The sequence below is a fragment of the Schistocerca nitens genome, chromosome 1, assembly GCF_023898315.1.
Source record: "Schistocerca nitens isolate TAMUIC-IGC-003100 chromosome 1, iqSchNite1.1, whole genome shotgun sequence".
Classification (NCBI taxonomy): Eukaryota; Metazoa; Arthropoda; class Insecta; order Orthoptera; family Acrididae; genus Schistocerca; species Schistocerca nitens.
The window spans coordinates 48,601,575-48,625,209 of record NC_064614.1 but is presented as its reverse complement, the minus strand read 5'-3'; the positions used below and the strand labels follow the sequence as shown (position 1 = coordinate 48,625,209).

At 42.2% G+C, this 23,635-nt stretch overlaps 1 non-coding gene across 1 annotated transcript; it reads right to left on the bottom strand.

Moving 5' to 3' along the window:
* Positions 1 to 20,405: 20,405 nt before the first annotated feature.
* On the bottom strand, positions 20,406 to 20,479 carry Trnat-agu (transfer RNA threonine (anticodon AGU)). The gene has a single exon. It is a non-coding gene; the product is annotated as a tRNA-Thr (tRNA).
* Positions 20,480 to 23,635: the final 3,156 nt, after the last annotated feature.

Here is a 23,635-nt window from a genome sequence, read left to right as displayed (position 1 = left end):
CATCAATGTGTTGCTTCCAGTTTAACCTCTCATCAATGGACATACCTAAAAATTTTGAAAATTCTACCTTAGCTACAGACTTCTGTTCAAAGTCTATATTTATTACTGGAGTTGTGCCATTTACTGTACGGAACTGTATATACTGTGTTTTATCAAAATTTAAAGAGACCCCGTTTGCTGAGAACCACTGAATAATTTTATGAAAAACATCATTTACAATTACATCACTTAGTTCTTGGTTTTTGGATGTTGTTACTATACTTGTATCATCAGCAAAGAGAACTAACTTTGCATCTTCATCAATGTGGAATGGTAAGTCATTAATGTATATCAACAACAGTAAAGGACCTAAGACCAAACCCTGTGGGACCCCGTACTTGATAGCCCCCCAGTTTGAGGAATAAGCTGTTGTTTTAACATTACATGAACCACTTATTTCAACTTTCTGCATTCTTCCAGTTAAGTATGAATTAAACCATTTGTGCACTGCCCCCCTCAAACCATAATGATTTAGCTTATCTAAAAGAATTCCATGATTTACACAATCAAAGGCCTTTGAGAGATCACAAAAAATACCAATGGGTTATGTCCGGTTATTCAGAGCATTTAATATTTGATCAGTGAAAGCGTATATAGCATTTTCTGTTGAAAAGCCTTTCTGAAAACCGAACTGACATTTTGTTAGTACTTTATTTTTACAAATATCGGAGACTACTTTTGAATACATTACTTTCTCAAAAATTTTTGATAGAGCTGTCAGAAGAGAGATTGGGCGGTAGTTGTTCACATCTGACGTATCCCCCTTTTTATGTAATGGTTTTACAATGGCATATTTCAGTCTATCGGGGAAAACACCCTGCTCCAAAGAGCTATTACTTATCTGTGGGGAACAAGCTTTATTACCTTGCTGGAAATGCCATCAATTCCGTAAGAGCTTTTACTTTTCAGTGAGTTTATTATTTTACTGATTTCAGAGGGAGAGGTTGGTGGAATTACAGTTGTTTCAAACTACACAGGTATGGCCTCTTCTATTAGTAGCCTTGCCTCTTCTAGTGAAGATCTAGATCCTATTTTCTCCACAACATTTAAAAAATGATTATTGAAAATAATTTCAATTTCTGATTGTTTGTTAGTACACTTGTCATTCAGTTTTATGGCACTAAAGTCTTTCTGTGCTCTTGGTTGCCCTGTTTCCCTTTCAATAATATTCCAAATTGCTTTAATTTTATTATAAGGGTTACTGATCTCAGACATGATACACATGCTTCTGGACTTTTTAATAACTTTTCTTAGTACTGCATAATAGTTTTTATAATATTGAACAATTTCGGGGTCATTACTCCCCCTTGCTCTTAGATACAGTTCTCTTTTACGGTTGCAAGATATTCTGATTCCTTTAGTTAGCCATAGGTTTTTATGTTTTCTTGGAATTATGTTTAACTATTTTCTTGGGAAAACAATTTTCAAATATCCTTAAAAATGTATCGTGAAATAAGTTATATTTCAAGTTTGCATCAGGTTCCTTATACACTTCATCCCAGTCTAGTTGCTGTAGGCTTTCCCTAAAGTTTGCAATATTTATATTGTTAATTGAACACACTGCTTTGAAAGTCTGATTTGATATACTGCATGGAGCTATGTCATGTACTGTAACTAGCTGTGCACCATGATCTGAAAGACCATTCTCAACAGGATAATCATTTATGTCCTTAAACTTATCTTGGTCTATAAAAAAGTTATCTATTGATGTACTGCTGTTCTTTGTTATCCAAGTAGGAAAATCAATGACAGAGCTCAAATTGAAAGAACTGAGTAATACTACAAGGTCATTCTTCCTATTACACTCTTTCAGGGAGTCAACATTGAAATCCCCACAAATGATAATTTGCTTCCCCCTGTCTGACAGATAGCACAACAAAGCATCCAAGTTTTCTAGAAATATCTGGAAGTTCCCTGAGGGAGACCTATACACTGTTACAATTATGAAAGTGCCATCATTTAGTTTAAGTTCAGTGGCACATGCTTCCATATGTTGCTCTACACAAAATTTTTTAGTTTCTAAATTTTTTACACTGTGGAAGCTTTTGACATATATGGCAACTCCTCCTCTCATCATATTATCTCTACTTAGATGTGCAGCTATTTTGTACCCATTGATGCTAACCTTTTGCATATCAGTGACAATGTGATGCTCAGACAGGCATAGTACATCTATTACATTCTCAGTTTCTATATCTTCTAAACAAAGCAGAAGCTCATCAATTTTATTCTTCAATCCCCCAATATTTTGATGAAATATACTAAAATTATTTTTCACTTTACTTTTGTGAGTATCTTGAACTTTTTTAACATCTTTAGTACTTGCCTGGCTGAGTTTCCCACTGGACACTGATCTTACACTAAAAAAGAGTTTCCACCATGAGATGTAGTTCCTCCCCCCTTTAAGTTTCCTGCTATCAGCCCAGCCAGTTTACCCTTCCCTTTCTTGTTGAGGTGTAGGCCATGCCTAGTATAGTCCCACCTACAGAGTGAATCAACAGGAACCACAGCAATGTGTGACCCTGCACCAGATTCAAGTAGCTGTTCCAACTCCAAATTAACTCTCTTGACAGAAGAGCTCAAATGAGCTTGGTCGTGGCGCTCCAGAACCGACACAAACCCAACACTGGTATGACTCGATGTTGATGCAATCTTTGCCAGGTCACACTCTATGCTGTATCCCGTATCTCTGTCAATACTGTTGCCCGGCCCACCCACAAGAACCACGGAATCTTCCTTAGTAAAGCCTCTACATAGTGAACCTAAATCCTCTGTAACCGGCCTCAGTCCAGCACTAGGTTTGAAAAAACTTGTGACCTGCACTCCTGTACTCCTGCTTATAAAGATGCTTTGGCAGAGGCATACATGAAGGATATTAAGTACCTACTTTTGTAACATCTGTCTTATTCCCAAACTTCAGCAAGTATGTAACTGTTTCAAAGAAAATGCACACTAGAAAGTCCAATTAAAAGTTTATAGTAACTGTGTACGAGTATTTTGTGGGATTTGCAGAATGGCAGTTCAGAAGTGGAATTTGCACACTTGACAAACAATCGAGAACAAGTACCGATCTGAAAGGAGACTATATATAAACACTGCCCCATTCACTGCCAGGCTGTGGAATTTTCATATTGGCCTCGAATGTCAATACCCCAAAGGAGCATTTTCTGTAAGATACTTTCTCACAGATTTTCGTGAAAGTGTTTCATTGTTGTTCATAGTTCTCCAGAGATACATGCATCATATTATGCCAAAAAGTATCTCTCTGGCATGATTTTCATTCACTTCTGAAATGCCCCTCCTTCTACAGCATTTTGGCAGGCATTCGTCCTGCCTAAGAACATCAATATTACAGTCCATCTGAGAACATGGAGTATATTTTAGTTTTTCAGAGTTAATGACGGAATTTCCAGTAGGAAGGATGACTCGCAGTGGAATCTCGAAGAAGACAACAAAAACTACAGTGACAGATAATATACGGTTTTGTTAGTTATTTACAGAAGTACTTTGACATAAATATGAAGGGCTTATTTCAATAGTGGTACAAGTCCATTTGTGTTCATTCTGAGATACAGAGTTCTAAAGTTAAATGAGCGCTGAAAAACTTTAGGACTCTATGTCTAACAATGAACAAAAATGGACTTGTACCACTATTGAAATAAGCCCTTCATATAGTCTCTAAAGAAACGACTATTGTCGAGGACAAAAACATATTCATTTTGAATCCCAGTTGTAGAAATACGTCCCAGTCTGTTTTTAAAAAGATAAAACTTAAATTTTAGAAGCGAAGAGAAGCACTTTTCTGGAGTGACTGCGAGAAGGCCGTTATATCGAAGATCACGGAAGCTTACTAATTTTTTCCCATTTAATGCATGCAATTAACATTTTTCTTCTATGAAATCTGTGATCTTCACAACTGATATAAAAATTAACTGTTCTGGGACTGATATCTTCATTATAAAAACACATTTTTGCATTTTTCTCGGAACTAGTTTGTGTCCATAAGGGGTCTTTTAGGAATGGCCAGTTCAGTTGATAATCACAGCAATAAACTTTGTAACATCCGGTCTAATATGGCACACAATCCCTTCTAATTGGAATTCACGAGCGCATGCCGATAAGTTGTCGTGTCGCACCTTCTGCAGTGGTGTGCTCCCATCCTCCGTCTCGAGGTCGGATAGAACCATTAAAATTCGGTAAGCGTGGCTCCGTTCGTTATCTCAGAGGTGACTCCCGAGGTTGTAAAGTGAGCTCTACATTTTCTCCCGCAAGGGCCTTTTGTGGAATCTTAGACTAGAAGCGACACTTTGCCTTCGCTTTCATCTTTCTGCATAACAATTCAAATTAATACGCATAGAATTGATGCTTCTCCACTTTGTGTGTAATCTGATGGACGTCCAAACCCCATTTTCAATACAAACAATTCATTTTATTAATTTGGCTTTCTACAAGTGGTATGGTGTTGGTACACCATTTGTACGGCTACATGAAATGAATTGTTCGCGTTGAGAATAGTTGTAATGCTCTGTTCGATGTGCAACAAATCATGCTTGGAACAGCGTTGAAGAGTTCTCTTTTCGTCAGTTAATCTATAAATTAAATATGTTTCTGAAAAATAAACACCATTTGTAGAACTTTAAAGTATTAGTCACCGTAAAATAAGTATTACCTATTTGAGCGATGACGTTCAGTTACCTCCATTCACTTATAATTTCGTACGGTGTATTACTTGACAGCTGTCGTTATATTTATCGTTCACCAACCAAAGTAGGAGGTTCAGGTCTCTTCTTATGTCACAGTTTGGCAGAATGAAACCATTCCCGATGTGTATTCATGGGAATATGTTTATTCCCTTGTAGAGTGACAGTTATCTAACATATCGAAAAAGAAAATTTCAGATAGAACGATGTAATTATGAAAGAAAATGTGAGAGTTTCGAACAAGGGGAGAGTAGAATTTTGATATAATGTGGCGAATAAAACTATTCATAAATGTATACGATGGCATGTGAAGATGTTAGAGAATTTTTGTAAGAAACAAACATGAAAACAAATGTATGAATAGGACAAAACAGTAACCTGTGTGGAAGATACAGTACGACAGTTGAGACTGTAACTAACAACAGAGACAAAATTGTGCATTTCGAAGGCTTCTTTAAATGTGATATGAAATTTCGAGGGAATTTCCAGACCTCAGCAGTTTCTCACTACGATATATTGGCACAGAGTCTTCTACCGTTTGCAAGTGTATGTGAAGATTACTACACGACTGTGCGACGAAGTATCATTGCAATAAGTTACGGACATTCGGTAGTGCTTACAAAATTTAATAGGAGAATGTATACACCGCCGGTCGCGGTGGTCTGGCGGTTCAAGGCGCGCAGTCCGGAACCGCGCGACTGCTACGGTCGCAGGTTCGAATCCTGCCTCGGGCATGGATGTGTGTGATGTTAGTTAGGTTTAAGTAGTTCTAAGTTCTAGGGGACTGATGACCACAGATGTTAAGTCCCATAGTGCTCACACCCATTTGAACCATGTATACACCAGGAAATTTTAAATATCGGTTATTTAAAAGGTTGTACAGTTTAAGAGAACAATTAGATATGCAGATAGTTAATAATGAATCTAATGACATGTAAGAGATAATGGCATTTGATGTGTTTGCAGCCATTCAAGACAGAAATAAATTAAGCCATAAAATATTTTCACTGGAAATGGCAGGTGGCAGCATAACAGAAAAGATTGCTAATATTAAACCGAAGGTGTTGCAATGATTAGCCCTCACACAATCGGGAAGCTACGATGTCTCAGAGCCCAGTCGTAAATCAAAAAGTTAATTCATTATAGGCTGTTGTCAATAGTAAAACTGGCATTAAGCAATAATAGGTGAATGTCAAACGGGATACATAAGATGATTAGACTACTAAGCAAATGTGAAAACAGCCACCATTTGTTTTTATGTCAATGGTACGGACTATTGATTGGTGGTGTTGTACTAGAAGCTCATACTGGCAAACATTCGTCTCGAGTTTGATACCATATGTCATGTGATTTATGGTATGCAATACAAAATGAAATTGCAAAGCTATTTACAGAACATAACACACTGTAAGTCGGGTCTGCTGGCCTAGTTAGTTATTTAACAAATCTAGGCTATTCATAAGTAGAAAAACGGGATTGGTGATTACAACGACAGGTAGGCGGTTTTTGAATTCGTGTATACCGCAGCCTCAAATCACCCTATGCACTGCTTCCTAACGTTATGGAGATCCATATTTAGCAATATTCTTTAAATGATAAAAGCCACTCTATGGAAATAAAGTTCATTAACTATGAAGAGAAGGAAAATGTTTCCTAAGCAGTCTCATGTGCAAGTTGACAGCTCTCACTCCGTCTAGCTGCAACATAAAAGTCAATTTGAAAATAATGTTCTGAAGGGTTAGACCGATTGATTGACTCACGACACATCTTCTCCCAAGATTTGAAAATATCAGCGGTCACTTTGGTAATACTTGGCATTAATGGTGGCAACACTCATAATATCCAGATGTTTCACATCTATTCATATCTTCTGATTCGTTGCAAATAATGTGATGAACCTTTTTCCACATTTATAGAATTACTTTAACCGTTCACTGAACTACCCAAAATATTAATCATGGTGATATTTCTTCACATAATCATAAGCCGACCCACACTGGAGCCGCACCATGACTGTTACCACTGGCCGTTCGTCCCAAACTGCCTTGTTCATCCCGAATCTTCATAGGTGTGTGTGATCTGACGAGAACCGTTTGGTAGTCGAAGCTTCTAGATGGCCAGCGATATGATATTAACCAAAAATAGGTGTTAACAATCGATTACAGAAACGGTGCCCTTACGTAGTGGTGAAGCGTGTGTTTCGATATCGAGGGGTTGTGGGATCGACACCCGGCCGGACCACGGAAATTTTCAGACTGCTTTTAATCTAGTCCTCTTCTCTTAACTTGAGGAGTTGCCAGAAACGACATGAGGTTCTGATTTCACGTTAAACTGTAGGTCCCCTTTGCCAAATTCGCTAACTGCGATAGAGTAGGGATTCGCAGTTCACCGAAGTGGCGCCCAATGGAATGGCTTGAACTCAGCCATTGAGGAACCCGGAATTATTACTGTTCATGGGAAAATAAGCTTGGAGGAAAAAGCTTCGCCACAACATAACGGTTAATTCAACAGCACTGAGAAGATGAATCAGAGGTTACAATTCTCTCAGTACAGTTAAAATTCTTTCTGGTACTAATTCCTCCGTGATTATGTGAATGAAAGAGCTTAGATCACATTTAGGCCGGATCACGCCATCTAAAACTGAAAGAGACAACAGGCACGCATCGTTAGAACGTTACTAATTCGACGGAAAACGCTTATGGCCGTTTTTAAATTTTTCATTTCGTTAGAGTTGGTCGTTCGACTAACTATCCATTGGCGATCCTAGTAATTTTCAGCCAGATACCTTGCGAACAAGTAATGGAGAATTTTTTATCGTCTCATAGAATTTCAAATCAAACCTCCTTTCAGCCGTCTGTAACCTAAATTTCCAAATTGTTATTTTATTGTGCAACCAGTTTCGACGATATGCCATCGTCAGGCCACCGATCGATGTGTATGAGGATTCCCACTTCTAGCCCAGTCCAAATAGGGGCAAGCACCCGAAGACTGGTATCTGTAGATTTTTGAGACAGCGATCACTTGAATAATTACCGCCGACTGGTTGATAATAGTAGACTTCTTTTGGGCAGGAACGCACTTTTTTGCCAGAGGTACCCTGCTTTTTATGTCCTCCTTGATCCGTTCATGGTGAGTTACTTTGTTGCCTAGGCATTAGAATTCCTTAACTTCATCTACTTCATGATCATCAATCCTGATTTTACGTTTCTCTCTGTTCCGATTTCTGCTACTTCTCATTACTTTCGTCTTTCTTCCATTTACACAGAGTCCTTAATCTATATTCATTAGATGTTCATTCCATTAGCAAGTCCTGTAAATTGTTCAGACAATAAGAAATTCAGCATTCAGTTCCAAGATAAATTTATTTTTAGTTTACCTAGGTTACGAGGCTAATAATGGTATCTTCTTAATTTGCCTGTTTTATATTCAAGATATTTCATGCTCGCACGCCTGTGTCTCCCATACTACTTTATTACTTTTATAATATTTGAATGTAAATTTTCTTGCCCTGACTTACTAGTTAGTTCTTAGGAAAATTGTATAATGCACTGTACCATAGGTAGGCATTCGTCCATTTGCAGAACTGTTTCCTGTCACATTTTGTTTACAATTTACAATTTACGTTACGCAAAGTAATTTTGAGACAGCGCATGAGCATGCACTCCCCCATGTGCTTGGCCGCTGGCCGAGCCTCACCGCGGAACTGCTCGCGGCGCCTGGTTTCCTTGTTGCTCACGTGTGACCCTTATTCCTGGCCCTGCGTAGCTCTGCCTACGTTTTTCTTATTGCTTTTAGTGTTGACAGACAATCTTATGATTATGCGCCTTTATTCTGTATTAGTTTTATTTTGTGGCATAGCCAACGTTTGGCCCTCAAAATAATTTAATTTTTGTAAGTATCACGATTTTGCTTATCATGAAATCATTAGATTGATTATGTATTTCAATGTTTAATATATGTCGGTAGGGGTTAATTTATACGTTCTGAAGACGATATCATTACTGGCATCGAAACATAGGTAAACTAAAAAAACTTTACCTTGCAACTGAAGGCTGAATTTCTTATTGTCTGAATTGTTCTTTACTTTCATTGAGTATAGCAATATCATCAGCGAATCTTATCACTGATATCCTTTTACCTTGAATTCCAATTCCACTCGTCAACCTTTCTTTTATTTTCGCCATTGCTTCCTTCATATGTAGATTCAACAGTAGGAGCGGAAGACTACATTACAGTCTTACACCTTTCTTAATCCGAACACTTCGTTCGTGGTCTTCCACTCTTATTATTTCCTCTCGTGTTTTGTACACGTTATACACTCCTGGAAATTGAAATAAGAACACCGTGAATTCATTGTCCCAGGAAGGGGAAACTTTATTGACACATTCCTGGGGTCAGATACATCACATGATCACACTGACAGAACCACAGGCACATAGACACAAGCAACAGAGCATGCACAATGTCGGCACTAGTACAGTGTATATCCACCTTTCGCAGCAATGCAGGCTGCTATTCTCCCATGGAGACGATCGTAGAGATGCTGGATGTAGTCCTGTGGAACGGCTTGCCATGCCATTTCCACCTGGCGCCTCAGTTGGACCAGCGTTCGTGCTGGACGTGCAGACCGCGTGAGACGACGCTTCATCCAGTCCCAAACATGCTCAATGGGGGACAGATCCGGAGATCTTGCTGGCCAGGGTAGTTGACTTACACCTTCTAGAGCACGTTGGGTGGCACGGGATACATGCGGACGTGCATTGTCCTGTTGGAACAGCAAGTTCCCTTGCCGGTCTACGAATGGTAGAACGATGGGTTCGATGACGGTTTGGATGTACCGTGCACTATTCAGTGTCCCCTCGACGATCACCAGTGGTGTACGGCCAGTGTAGGAGATCGCTCCCCACACCATGATGCCGGGTGTTGGCCCTGTGTGCCTCGGTCGTATGCAGTCCTGATTGTGGCGCTCACCTGCACGGCGCCAAACACGCAAACGACCATCATTGGCACCAAGGCAGAAGCGACTCTCATCGGTGAAGACGACACGTCTCCATTCATCCCTCCATTCACGCCTGTCGCGACACCACTGGAGGCGGGCTGCACGATGTTGGGGCGTGAGCGGAAGACGGCCTAACGGTGTGCGGGACCGTAGCCCAGCTTCATGGAGACGGTTGCGAATGGTCCTCGCCGATACCCCAGGAGCAACAGTGTCCCTAATTTGCTGGGAAGTGGCGGTGCGGTCCCCTACGGCACTGCGTAGGACCCTACGGTCTTGGCGTGCATCCGTGCGTCGCTGCGGTCCGGTCCCAGGTCGACGGGCACGTGCACCTTCCGCCGACCACTGGCGACAACATCGATGTACTGTGGAGACCTCACGCCCCACGTGTTGAGCAATTCGGCGGTACGTCCACCCGGCCTCCCGCATGCCCACTATACGCCCTCGCTCAAAGTCCGTCAACTGCACATACGGTTCACGTCCATGCTGTCGCGGCATGCTACCAGTGTTAAAGACTGCGATGGAGCTCCGTATGCCACGGCAAACTGGCTGACACTGACGGCGGCGGTGCACAAATGCTGCGCAGCTAGCGCCATTCGACGGCCAACACCGCGGTTCCTGGTGTGTCCGCTGTGCCGTGCGTGTGATCATTGCTTGTACAGCCCTCTCGCAGTGTCCGGAGCAAGTGTGGTGGGTCTGACACACCGGTGTCAACGTGTTCTTTTTTCCATTTCCAGGAGTGTATATTATCCGACTTTCCTTAAAGCTTACGCCTATTTTTCTCAGATTTTCGAGTATCGCGACATGTGACATTGTCAAACGCTTTTCCAGGTCGACAAATCCAGTTAATATGTCTTCATTTTTTTCAGTCTCGCCTCCATTATCAATCGCAACTTCAGAACTGTCTCTCTGGTGCCTTTACTTTTCCTAAAGCCAAAGTGATCGTCATCTAACGCGTCCTAAATATTCTTTTCAATTCTTCTGTATATTATCTGTATACTATCCGTGTCAGCAACATGGGTCCATCAAGATGAGTGTGTGACTATTCTCTCACTTATTGGCTCTTGCAATTTTCCGAATTGTGTGGATGATGTTTTCCGTAAGGCAGGGGGTTGTTGTTGTTGTGGTGTTCAGTCCTGCGAATGGTTTGATGCAGCTCTCCATGCTACTCTATCCTGTGCAAGCGTCTTCATCTCCCAGTACGTACTGCAGTCTACATCCTTCTGAATCTGATTAGTTTATTCATCTCTTGGTCTCCCTCTACGATTTTTACCCGCCACGCTGCCCTCCAATACTAAATTGGTGATCCCTTGATGCCTCAGAACATGTCCTACCAATCGATCCCTTCTTCAAGTTGTGCCACAAACTCCTCCCCAATTCTATTCAGTACCTCCTCATTAGTTATGTGATCTATCCATCTAATCTTCAGCATTCTTCTGTGGCACCACATTTCGAAAGCTTCTATTCTCTTCTTGTGCAAACTATTTATCGTCCATGTTTCACTTCCATACATGGCTACACTCCATACAAATACTTTCAGAAACGACTTCCTGACACTTAAATCTATACTTGATGTTAACAAATATCTGTTCTTCAGAAACGCTTTCCTTGCCATTGTCAGTCTACATTTTATACCCTTTCTACCTCGACCATCATCAGTTGTTTTGCTCCCCAAATAGCAAAAGTCCTTTACTACTTTAAGTGTCTCATTTCCCAATCTAATTCCCTCAGCATCAAATGACTTAATTTGACTACATTCCATTATCCTCGTTTTGCTTTGTTCATCTTATATCCACCTTTCAAGACACTGTCCATTGCGTTCAACTGCTCTTCCAATTCCTTTGCTGCCTCCGGCAGAATTACAATGTCATCGGCGAACCTCAAAGTTTTTATTTCTTCTTCATGGATTTTAATACCGACTCTGTATTTTTCTTTTGTTTCTTTTGCTGCTTGCTCAATATAAAAATTGAACAACATCGGGGAGAGGCTACAACCTTATCTCACTCCCTTCCCAACCACTGATTCCCTTTGGTGCCCCTCAACTCTTATAACTGACATCTGGTTTCTGTACAAATTGTAAACAGCCTTCCGCTCACTTTATTTTACACCTGCCACCTTCTGAATTTGAAAGAGAATATTCCAGTCAACATTTTCAAAAGCTTTCTCTAAGTCTACAAATGCTAGAAAGGTATGTTTGCCTTTTCTTAACCTAGCTTCTAAAATAAGTCATAGGGTCAGTATTGCCTCACGTGTTCCAGTATTTCTACGGAATCCAAACTGACCTTCCCCGAGGTCGGCTTCTACCAGATTTTCCATTCGTCTGTAAAGAATTCGCCTTTGTATTTTGCAGCCGTGACTTATTAAACTGATAGTTCGGTAATTTTCACATATGTCGACACCTCCTTTCTTTGGGATTGGAATTATTATATTCTTCTTGAAGTCTGGGGGTATTTCGCCTGTCTCATACATCTTGCTCACCAGATGGTAGAGTTTTGTCAGGACTGTTTCCTCTAAGGCTGTCAGTAGTTCTAATGGAATGTTGTCTACTCCCGGGGCCTTGTTTCCACTTAGGTCTTCCAGTGCTCTATCAAGCTCCTCACGCCGTATGATATCTCCCATTTCATCTTCAGCTACATCCTCTTCCATTTCTATAACATTGCCCTCAAGTACATCGCCCTTGTATAGATCCTCTATATACTCCTTCCACCTTTCTGCTTTCCCTTCTTTGCTTAGAACTGGGTTTCCATCTGACATCTTGATATTCATAGAAATGGTTCTCTTTTCCCCAAAGGTCTCTTTAATTCTCCTGTAGGCAGTATCTATCTTAACCCTGGTGAGATAAGCCTCTACATCCTTACATTTGTCCTCCAGCCACGCCTGCTTAGCCATTTTGCACTTCCTGTGGATCTCATTTTTGAGACGTTTGTATTCCGTTTTGCCTGCTTCATTTACTGCATTTTTATATTTTTCTCCTCTCGTCAATTAAATTCAATATTTCTTCTGTCACCCAAGGATTTCTACTAGCCCTCATCTTTTTCCCTACTTGATCCTCTGCTGCCTTCACTACTTCATACCTCAAAGCTACCCATTCTTCTTCTACCGTATTTCTTTCCCGCATTCTTGTCATTTGTTCCCTTATGCTCTCCCTGAAACTCTGTACAACCTCTGGTTTAGTCAGTTTATCCAGGTCCCATCTCCATAGATTCCCACCTTTTTGCAGTTTCTTCGGTTTTAATCCGCAGTTCATAACCAATAGATTGTGGTCAGAGTCCACATCTGCCTCTGGAAATGTCTTACAATTTAAAACCTAGTTCCTAAATCTCTGTCTCATCATTATATAATCCATCTGAAACCTGTCAGTATCTCCAGGGTTCTTCCATGTATACAACTTTCTTTTATGATTCTTGAACCAAGTGTTAGCTATGATTAAGTTGTGCTCTGTGCAAAATTCCACCAGGCGGCTTCCTCTTTCATTTCTTAACCCCAATCCATATTCACCTACTACGTTTCCTTCTCTTCCTTGTCCTACTGTCGAATTCCAGTCACCCATGACTATTAAATTTTCGCCTCCCTTCACTATCTGAATAATTTCTTTTATTTCATCATACATTTCTTCAATTTCTTCCTCATCTGCGGAGCTAGTAGGCGTATAGACTTGTACTACTCTCGTAGGCGTGGGCTTCGTGTCTATCTTGGCCACAACAATGCGTTCGCTGTGCTGTTTGTAGTAGCTTACCCGCATTCCTATTGCTTTCAAAATGGTTCAAATGGCTCTGAGAACTATGTGACTTAACTTCTGAGGTCATCAGTCGCCTAGAACTTAGAACTAATTAAACCTAACTAACCTAAGGACATCACACACATCCATGCCCGAGGCAGGATTCGAACCTGCGACCGTAGCGGCCACGCGGTTCCAGACTGAAGCGCCTTTAACCGCACGGCTCCTATTGCTTTATTCATTGTTAAACCGTCTCCTGCATTACCCCTATTTGATTTTGTATTTATAACCCTGTATTCACCTGACCTAAAGTCTTGTTCCTCCTGCCACCCAACTTCACTAATTCCCACTATTTCCAACTTTAACCTATCCATTTCCCTTTTCAAATTTTCTAACTTACCTGCCCGATTAAGGGATCTGACATTCCACGCTCCGATCTGAAGAACGCCAGGCGGAGGGTATATCTCCAAATTAATATATTCTACACACCAACGTCAATAGTAATTTTTTAGCCCCTTCCCCCGATTATCTTAGATATTCTGATGGAATGTTATCAATCCCTTCTACCTTATTTGATTTAAGGTCTTCGAAAGGTCTTTTAAATTCTGATTCTAATACTGGATCTTCAAGTACTGGAACCCATATATCTTTTAGATCGAGTCCTGTTTCTTTTTGTATCACTCATCTGACAGGTTTTCCTTCTCATAGATGTGTTCAGTGCACTCTTTCGACCAATCAGATCTCTCCCCTGCATTTAACAGTGGAATTCCCATTACAGTACTCACGTTACCACCTCTGCTTTTTATTTCACCGAAGCATTTTTCGACTTTTGTATGTGCTGAGTCTGTCCTTCAGACAATCATTTGTTATTCGATATCGTCATATTTCTCATTCTGCCGTTTCACTTTAGCTTCCCTTCATTTACTGATTATTTCATTTCTAAGTGACTTGTCTTCTTGTATCCTCGATTTACACAACTGAAGTATTTCTTCTGTTACCCATGGTTTTTTGGACGCTACCTTCTTGGTACCTACGTTTTTCTTTCCTACTTTTCTGATGGGCCATTTTAGAGATTCACATTCTTGTTCAACTGAACTCCATACTGAGCAGTTCCTCATCGCAGTATCCATAACTTCAGAGAATATCATGCGAATCTCTTCATTCGTTAGTACTTCCGTATCCCACTTCTTTGCGCGTCAATTGTTCCTGTCTCTTAAATTTCAGCCTACTCTTCATCACAACTAAATTGTGATCTGAGTCTCTATCTGCTCATGGGTGCCTTGCAGTCCACTATCTTATTTAGAAATCTCTGCCTGACAATTATATAATCTAACTGAAACTTTTCAGCACCGTACCTCCCGCCCTTTCTCAAGTATTCTTCCTCCTCTTGTGATTCTTGAACAAAGTATTCGCTATTACTAGTATAATTTACGGCAGAACTCAGTCTTCCCCGTCTCTCATTCCTATTAGCAACCTCGTATTGTCCCGTAGCTCTTTCTTCTACTTCTTTCCGTACAAGCACAATACAGTCCCCCGTAACTACTAGCTTTTCATCTCCCCTGACTTTCTGAGTCGCCGGCTTAATACCTCGTGTACTTTCTCTATCTCTTAATCTTGCCCTTGCGACGTTGGCACTTATATCTGGAGTATTGTTGCCTGCGTTGGCTTGCTGTCGATTCCGATGAGAGCAACCCTGTCACTGAACTGCTCACAGTAACTCACTCCCTGCCCTGCCGTCCTATTCATAAGGAATCCTCCTCCCTTTACACCGTTTTCTGCTATTGTCGATTTTAAACTATACTCATTTGACCAGAAACTCTTCTCTTCTTTCCGTTTCACTTCACGGATCCCCACTATATATAGACCCAGCCTTTGCATTTCTCTTTCCAAACTTCTGACTTACCACGCCCCGACTCATAGAGCGTTATCCTTTCCTTGTTACTCAGTCTCCTTGGCAGTCCCATCCCGGAGATCCGAATAGAGAACTACTCCGGAATCTTTTGCCAATGTGAGATCGGCATAACACTTTTTCAGTTATGGGTGACATGTCTAGCGGATACACATTACGTGTCTTTGATGCGGCGGTTTCTATTGCCTTCTGCATCCTCACGCCGTTGATATTGCTGATTCTCCTGCTTTTCGGGGCAGTTTCCCACCCCGGGGACAAGAGAATGTCCTGAACCTCTATCTTCTCCTCCGCCCTCTTTGAGAAGGCCGTTGCTTGAATCAAAGTGACTTCTTATGATGGAAGTCTTCGACCTCATTGCTGACGATTTTTGTTAAAAATTTAAACAGCGGTTGGGTTCGAACCCGGGACCGGTAACGTGAAATACACTCCCCTGAGACCACGGGGCATTTTTATCTCATTTTGTTCGTGATTGTTCGTTCTATTTGTTCGTTGCGGACATGCCATGACGCCTGGTCAAGTTGATCGTCGTTCGATTAACTCAGCTTTTTATTACAGACGGTGGCTAACCCTCTGACCGAATACGCTGTGCTACCGTGCCGGCGGTCTAGTAGAGTGTAGCAGGACCCAACCGAGAACATTTGGGACGGAATTTTGACCAGCATGCCAGGCAAAGACTTTTTAACCTAGGGCATATATAGGTGTATTTGTTTATGTGTATATGCAGTGAACTCCATAACATGGCTGACATATATTTGTGTACTTCTGCTTTTACCTCTGCCGACTGCAGGCTGGCTGGCTGTGTATCTATGTACAGATAACCAGTCCAATTGTCTGATTAGTCGAGCGGTCTAAGGCGCTGCAGTCATGGACTGTGCGGCTAGTCCCGGCGGAGGTTCGAGTCCTCCCTCGATCATGGGTGTGTGTGTTTGTCCTTAAGATAATTTGGGTTAAGTAGTGTGTAAACGTAGGGACTGATGACCTTAGCAGTTAAGTCCCATAAGATTTCACAGGCATTTGACCATTTTCTGTGTCTACACTGTTTTGTTCCTAAGGGACCAAACTTCTGAGGTCTTCGGTCCCTAGACTTACACACTACTTAGACTAACTTATGCTAAGAACAACACACACACCCATGCCCGAGGGAGGACTCGAACCTCCGCCAGGACTGATCGCGCAGTCAGTGACTGCAGCGCCTCTAACCACGCGGTCACTCCGTGCGGCACACTGTTTTGTTTCCACAACTATATAAAACAAGATCACTGTTATCACTCCGTAAATTCTGTTTCTTATGTAAATATCGACATGCGTAGCTCACACAGTGCAAAACCATGAAGCTGAGTAATTTTTTTCTATTCCTTTAAAAAAAAAAAAAACTTCGTGTTGCTCCCCCACATCTCGATGAAAGGGCTGACAAAGCTACACGCATTCTAAGTTCAGCTGTATTTTGAAGAATGATCAGGAAATTTTCTGTATGGGTGTAATAAGTGGTTGATGGAACTCAAATATGAATATTTTTGATCCAATTATGGAAAGAAGAGCTACGGAGATTATTTTTCATTTTGCCTGGAATGTTCAGAGGGTGAGGCAATCACGCAAGCGAGTAGCACTGTTTTGTGTTATTGAGACTGCAGTAACGAAGCTCAGATAGTAGTATTGCTATGTCGGTTGCTCTAATAGGAAGATGAGACACCATTTAATTACAGTAATTTCTTAAAGTCATGTTATGTAAATACGTTTTTCAACATTCAGTTGATTTTTAAAGCATTCCTTTTGAGTGTAGTGTTCCATTTAAATTTTGTCAGACGTCATTTCTTACCAGTTAAAGTCCCCAAGCGTCATTCAGTGTATTTTGTACGCACATAGCACTTCGTGGTACAGAATTTTCGGTCACAGTTTTTAATGTTGCTTTGCTGCTGTATGCTGTGCGCTACCTTCGAGAAATATGCAGAAATGTTTCTCAAGATAAGATGTATGTCAAAATAAAGTTAAGAGTCACAAATTTCCTTGTACGTTCAGATGCGTATTTATATCATAAATCTGGTTACATTCGGGGTAGCATTGCATTTGTGTAGAAACAGTTAGTTTCACTTTGTGGACAGTGTTGAGCAAATCATATTAAGTCTTTGTATAATTGAGTACAGTTAATTGCACAGTATACACATTAGGAATTACGCTGTTTATTAATTATTTTTGCGAAATTTTTGTAGACAATTTTAGGAAAATCCTAGGAAGTTCTGGTCTTACGTTAAATCAGTAAGTGGCTCGAAACAGCATATCCAGACACTCCGGGATGATGATGGCATTGAAACAGAGGATGACACGCGTAAAGCTGAAATACTAAACACCTTTTTCCAAAGCCGTTTCACAGAGGAGGACCGCACTGCAGTTCCTTCTCTAAATCATCGCACAAACGAAAAAATGGCTGACATCGAAATAAGTGTCAAAGGAATAGAAAAGCAACTGGAATCACTCAACAGAGGAAAGTCCACTGGACCTGACGGGATACCAATTCGTTTCTACACAGAGTACGCGAAAGAACTTGCCCCCCTTCTGACAGCCGTGTACCGCAAGTCTCTAGAGGAACGGAAGGTTCCAAATGATTGGAAAAGAGCACAGGTAGTCCCAGTCTTCAAGAAGGGTCGTCGAGCAGATGCGCAAAACTATAGACCTATATCTCTGACGTCGATCTGTTGTAGAATTTTAGAACATGTTTTTTGCTCGAGTATCATGTCGTTTTTGGAAACCCAGAAACTATTCTGTAGGAATCAACATGGATTCCGGAAACAGCGATCGTGTGAGACCCAACTCGCTTTATTTGTTCATGAGACCCAGAAAATATTAGATACAGGCTCCCGGGTAGATGCTATTTTCCTTTACTTCCGGAAGGCGTTCGGTACAGTTCCGCACTGTCGCCTGATAAACAAAGTAAGAGCCTACGGAATATCAGACCAGCTGTGTGGCTGGATTGAAGAGTTTTTAGCAAACAGAACACAGCATGTTGTTATCAATGAAGAGACGTCTACAGACGTTAAAGTAACCTGTGGCGTGCCACAGGGGAGTGTTATGGGACCATTGCTTTTCACAATATATATAAATGACCTAGTAGATAGTGTCGGAAGTTCCATGCGGCTATTCGCGGATGATGCTGTAGTATACAGATAAGTTGCAGCATTAGAAAATTGTAGCGAAATGCAGGAAGATCTGCAGCGGATAGGCACTTGGTGCAGGGAGTGGCAACTGACCCTTAACATAGACAAATGTAATGTATTGCGAATACATAGAAAGAAGGATCCTTTATTGTTTGATTATATGATAGCGAAACAAACACTGGTAGCAGTTACTTCCGTAAAATATCTTGGAGTATGCGTGCGGAACGATTTGAAGTGGAATGATCATATAAAATTAATTGTTGGTAAGGCGGGTACCAGGTTGAGATTCATTGGGAGAGTCCTTAGAAATTGTAGTCCATCAACAAAGGAGGTGGCTTACAAAACACTCGTTCGACCTATACTTGAGTATTGCTCAACAGTGTGGGATCCGTACCAGATTGGGTTGACGGAGGAGATAGAGAAGATCCAAAGAAGAGCGGCGCGTTTCGTCACAGGGTTATTTGGTAACCGTGATAGCGTTATGGAGATGTTTAGCAAACTCAAGTGGCAGACTCTGCAAGAGAGGCGCTCTGCATCGCGGTGTAGCTTGCTCGCCAGGTTTCGAGAGGGTGCGTTTCTGGATGAGGTATCGAATATATTGCTTCCCCCTACTTATACCTCCCGAGGAGATCACGAATGTAAAATTAGAGAGATTCGAGCGCGCACGGAGGCTTTCCGGCAGTCGTTCTTCCCGTGAACCATACGCGACTGGAACAGAAAAGGGAGGTAATGACAGTGGCACGTAAAGTGCGCCACACACGGTTGGGTGGCTTGCAGAGTATAAATGTAGATGTAGATGTAGTAGATGTAGGAAGATTCACTCAGAGAGAAGCGGTTAAGTTCAACCTGCAATAAAATGCCTCCTTTCAACAACCTTTCATAGTTAGCAACTTGTCACAGCGAGATTTGTGGCAGCGCTACGTGTTGAGGCCTTTCTTGCAACCAGAACTCTAAAGGTAAACTACATAACAGGGGTGTACTGAAGTTAATCCCCTTCATTAAGACGACACGCGACCCGCCGCATTAATACTGCGCACTCGACACCGCTGTCGCCGTCACGCAAGCACCGCAAACTTGTAATTTTTATCGGAAAACTACGGGGCTGTCCTGGATGCTCACCTCGTCCTCCGCCTCCACCCCCCCCCTTCCCCCCAACACCCCCCCCCTTACGGGAGCAGCTAATTGCATCCATAAATAGCGGACGCGTCGCCCAGCCATAGGGTGGCTGCGCCAGCACGACCGGGATTAAACTTGCACTTCCCGCGTGATGGCAGCGCGTTCATCCAACGCAAAGTCTGCCTTGGCAGAGGCCAAAGCGCAAGAAGGTGGACACACCTTGTGGCTCAATGCAAACTAACAACTGAAACTCTCTGATAACGCTTCCCTCACTCTTAGGCGGATTACTTACATACTGAAGAAATCCTTACAGCGGCTGCATTGTCCAATGACAGCGACACCGTCGCAGATGACACCACAGATGGCACCACAAGTGGCTCTCCAGGCATAGGACCCTCCCGCATCGCCCCCCACCCCCTCCCACATAGCTCCATGCAGGGTCTCCGGTGCTGCGGTGTTGGAAAACGGTGAGTAACCGAGTTAAAGTTTCATAGAGTCGCCAAGGCAGCAGTTAGGCGCTGCCTGCGTCAACTGGCACTAAATCGTAGCCATGTTTTTTGTAGTCAAAACTTTCCAAGAACCCCGTCTGTTGTTTGTGTTTGCAGTGTTAGCTGTTCTGTTGTTAGTGTATATATATATATATATATATATATATATATATATAGTTACTGTTCTCGAAAGAACAGAATACTGTTGATGACCGTGCAGCTTTTCCCTGGAATAAATGATGACTAACTGACAACCTTCAGCCGCCGATGTGGACAGCTGAAAATGTGTGCCCCCCGACCGGGACTCGAACCCGGGATCTCCTGCTTACTTGGCAGACGCTCTATCCATCTGAGCCACCGAGGACACAGATGAATAGCGCGACTGCAGGGACTTATCCTTTGCACGCCTCCCGTGAGACTCACATTCCCAACTGTCCACAATTCTACATATGTAATGTACCTTATAGACATTTGCCCATTCACTAATTACTCGCGCACGCCTTGGCGATTCCCGTAAGAGTTTGGGCAACCTGTGCGCATTCGCACAGACGAAGGTCAATGGCTGGGTAGCCTTTAACTATATATATGAAGACAGTAACTGTTCTCGAAAGAACAGAATACTGTCGATGACCGTGCAGCTTTTCCCTGGAGTAAATGATGACTGACTGAAGCCCTCAGCTGCCGACAGGTGTTGCTGTCACGGGAGGCGTGCAAGGGATAAGTCCCTGCAGTCGCGCTATTCATCTGTGTCCTCGGTGGCTCAGATATAGTCGGCCTTCAGCGGCCGTGGCGAGCGGACGCGCGGCGTATTTACGTCCTCGCTGCTGCGGGCTGTGTGCTGTTTAATGGTGAGTAGACGCTGTTCTAGCGGCCACAATAACGTGTTATTGTGTGACAATGTTTAGAACCGGAACATGAACGACATAACGCGCAGATACACGTTGAAATTTGTATTCGATCACAACTATGCACGACCGAAGTCCTTTGAGATGGAATTATGGATTGAGGAAAGTCTGAAACGATCCTTTGACGATATTATCGGCGTACACCCGTCGATCGTTAGTAGCGTTGTCTACATCAAGTTTAAAACCGCTGATATTTGCGAACAGATCTTGCAGCCATGTAGTGGGAAGCTTAAATTTAAGCACCTTGATGGGAACATCGGAGAGGTTATGGTTTTGCATGCAGGATTTGGTCTTCGAACTCTTCGAACTTTCGAGCTACCATTTGAAGTACCTGCGGCTGAAATCGACTCGGTGCTCAAAAATTATGGTAAAGTTGTTAACAATGTAGCCGAAAAATGGGCGACGTTTAAGGTTCCTGTCCTGAACGGTGTTCGGCAGTTAAAATGGAACTGCAGAGGCACATACCATCTTACGTTACTATTTGTGGATACAGGGCGATCGTCATATATGACGGTCAACCGCGTACCTGCTCTGGGTGCGGTGCCACGGATCACGTTCGTGCTCAATGTATCCAACGAAGGGTGACGCAGTTGCCACCAGAAGACACCGTGCCAGCTAATACGATGACTTCACTACCGCTGACATATGTGGCGGCAGCCCGCACTAACATGGCCAACGTGGAACATTCAGTTGTGGACACAATTTCCAACGCCTTGGACGACGACCAAGTGACGCTAATGGAAACTTCCACCACAGAGGACATCACTGATGTAACCCCTCAGGTTCCAACGGAAACTAACGAGCCAGTGGGTTCGAATTTGGCCAGCCTTCACTGTGATGTACAATCCCAAGAAAACATCAACGATTCGGACACTGGCAACAAACAGATGCCTGTCTCAGCGCAAACGGCAGGATTAACTGATGGGCAAGATAGCGTTTCATCTCCAGAGGCTGACGAAAATGGAAGGCGAGGCAGTTCGCCGAAGAAACATAAGAAAAGGAGGATAGCTCACAAGAATGCCGAGCAAACTGCACCATGTTTGCGTGAGAAAGGTTTGAAAATAGCCCGCGACCTTACCGATGCCCTAATGGAAACCCTGATGAGAAGCAAAAGAGTGGCACCAGCGATGTGGCAGGTACCACGAAGCCCCATTCAGAGGTCGGAGACCACGCTCTCGCTGAAGGGGAAAAGACTACACGGCGAGTCTTCAGGGATAGCTCCACACACCTCCGTCTGGCTGAGACAGCCACACACACCAAGAGGGACTCAGTTAATGTTGGCGACTGGACAGATGACGAAGAAGGAATGTCACTGGACACTGAAACGAATAACGTCGGCTCGACGAAAGGTGCTTCCTCAGCTGTGAGGGATGAAGAACTCAAAAGGACAGGACCTGCTATAACAACTCCGACAGGGGACGCTGATTACTTTTCTGATACTTATTAATGGTTCCCACCGACTGTAGGGAAGCAGACTACTCACGCCTTATAAAATTCACAGCAGTCTTTCCATTGTGTGCCAGCCAGTCCGCTGTAACTAGCTCTGACGTCATAAATGTTGCGCAATACTTTAAAAATCAAGTAAATAACCTGAAAAGTTTCTAGCATGTCAGGAGTAGTACTAAATCAATATGTGTTGAATATCAGTTCTATAATTTTAACCATTTTCTAAATTTGGACGTTTTTCTGTAAAAATCATTGGCGCAACAGAAAAGAGCTAGAAACTTAAAAATTTTATTTAGATTCCTTTTTCATAATTTAGTAGAAACAGTATTCTGGATATTACAAATTAAAATTTTAGTTGAAATTCACAATTTTCTGGTTTTTGTCTTAAAAATTAAGGAAGCAAGATCGATTAAGTAGGCGAATAAATAAGGCAAGGATGTTTAAATTTACGTAGAATGGAGATCCGCTATAATCATAAAGATGTGAGAAGTTTCAATTGAATAACTATAAAACTATAGCGACAGCGTATCTCCAAAGGGCAAGTTCAGAGCTCTTCTACCGCGTGTACTGTAATTAAATTAATTCTATCGCCCAAAATAATTGACTTAGCCACGTCAGACTTTTATTATGATTACTTACCTGTGTTCTGATTGCACATTTAAATTGAGAGCTTCATCGGCCATCAGCAAAGGAAGCAATGACTTATTCGATAACTTAAAGTGGTGCATTACTAGCCCAGCGACTATTCGGCAGAGCCGATTTGATCAGGCGTTATCTTAGCCGTCCGCACCGCGGCTTTATACAGGGTGTTTCAAAAATGACCGGTATATTTGAAACGACAATAAAAACTAAACGAGCAGCGATAGAAATACACCGTTTGTTGCAATATGCTTGGGACAACAGTACATTTTCAGGCAGACAAACTTTCGAAATTACAGCAGTTACAATTTTCAACAACAGATGGCGCTGCAAGTGATGTCAAAGATATAGAAGACAACGCAGTCTGTGGGTGCGCCATTCTGTACGTCGTCTTTCTGCTGTAAGCGTGTGCTGTTCACAACGTGCAAGTGTGCTGTAGACAACATGGTTTATTCCTTAGAACAGAGGATTTTTCTGGTGTTGGAATTCCACCGCCTAGAACACAGTGTTGTTGCAACAAGACGAAGTTT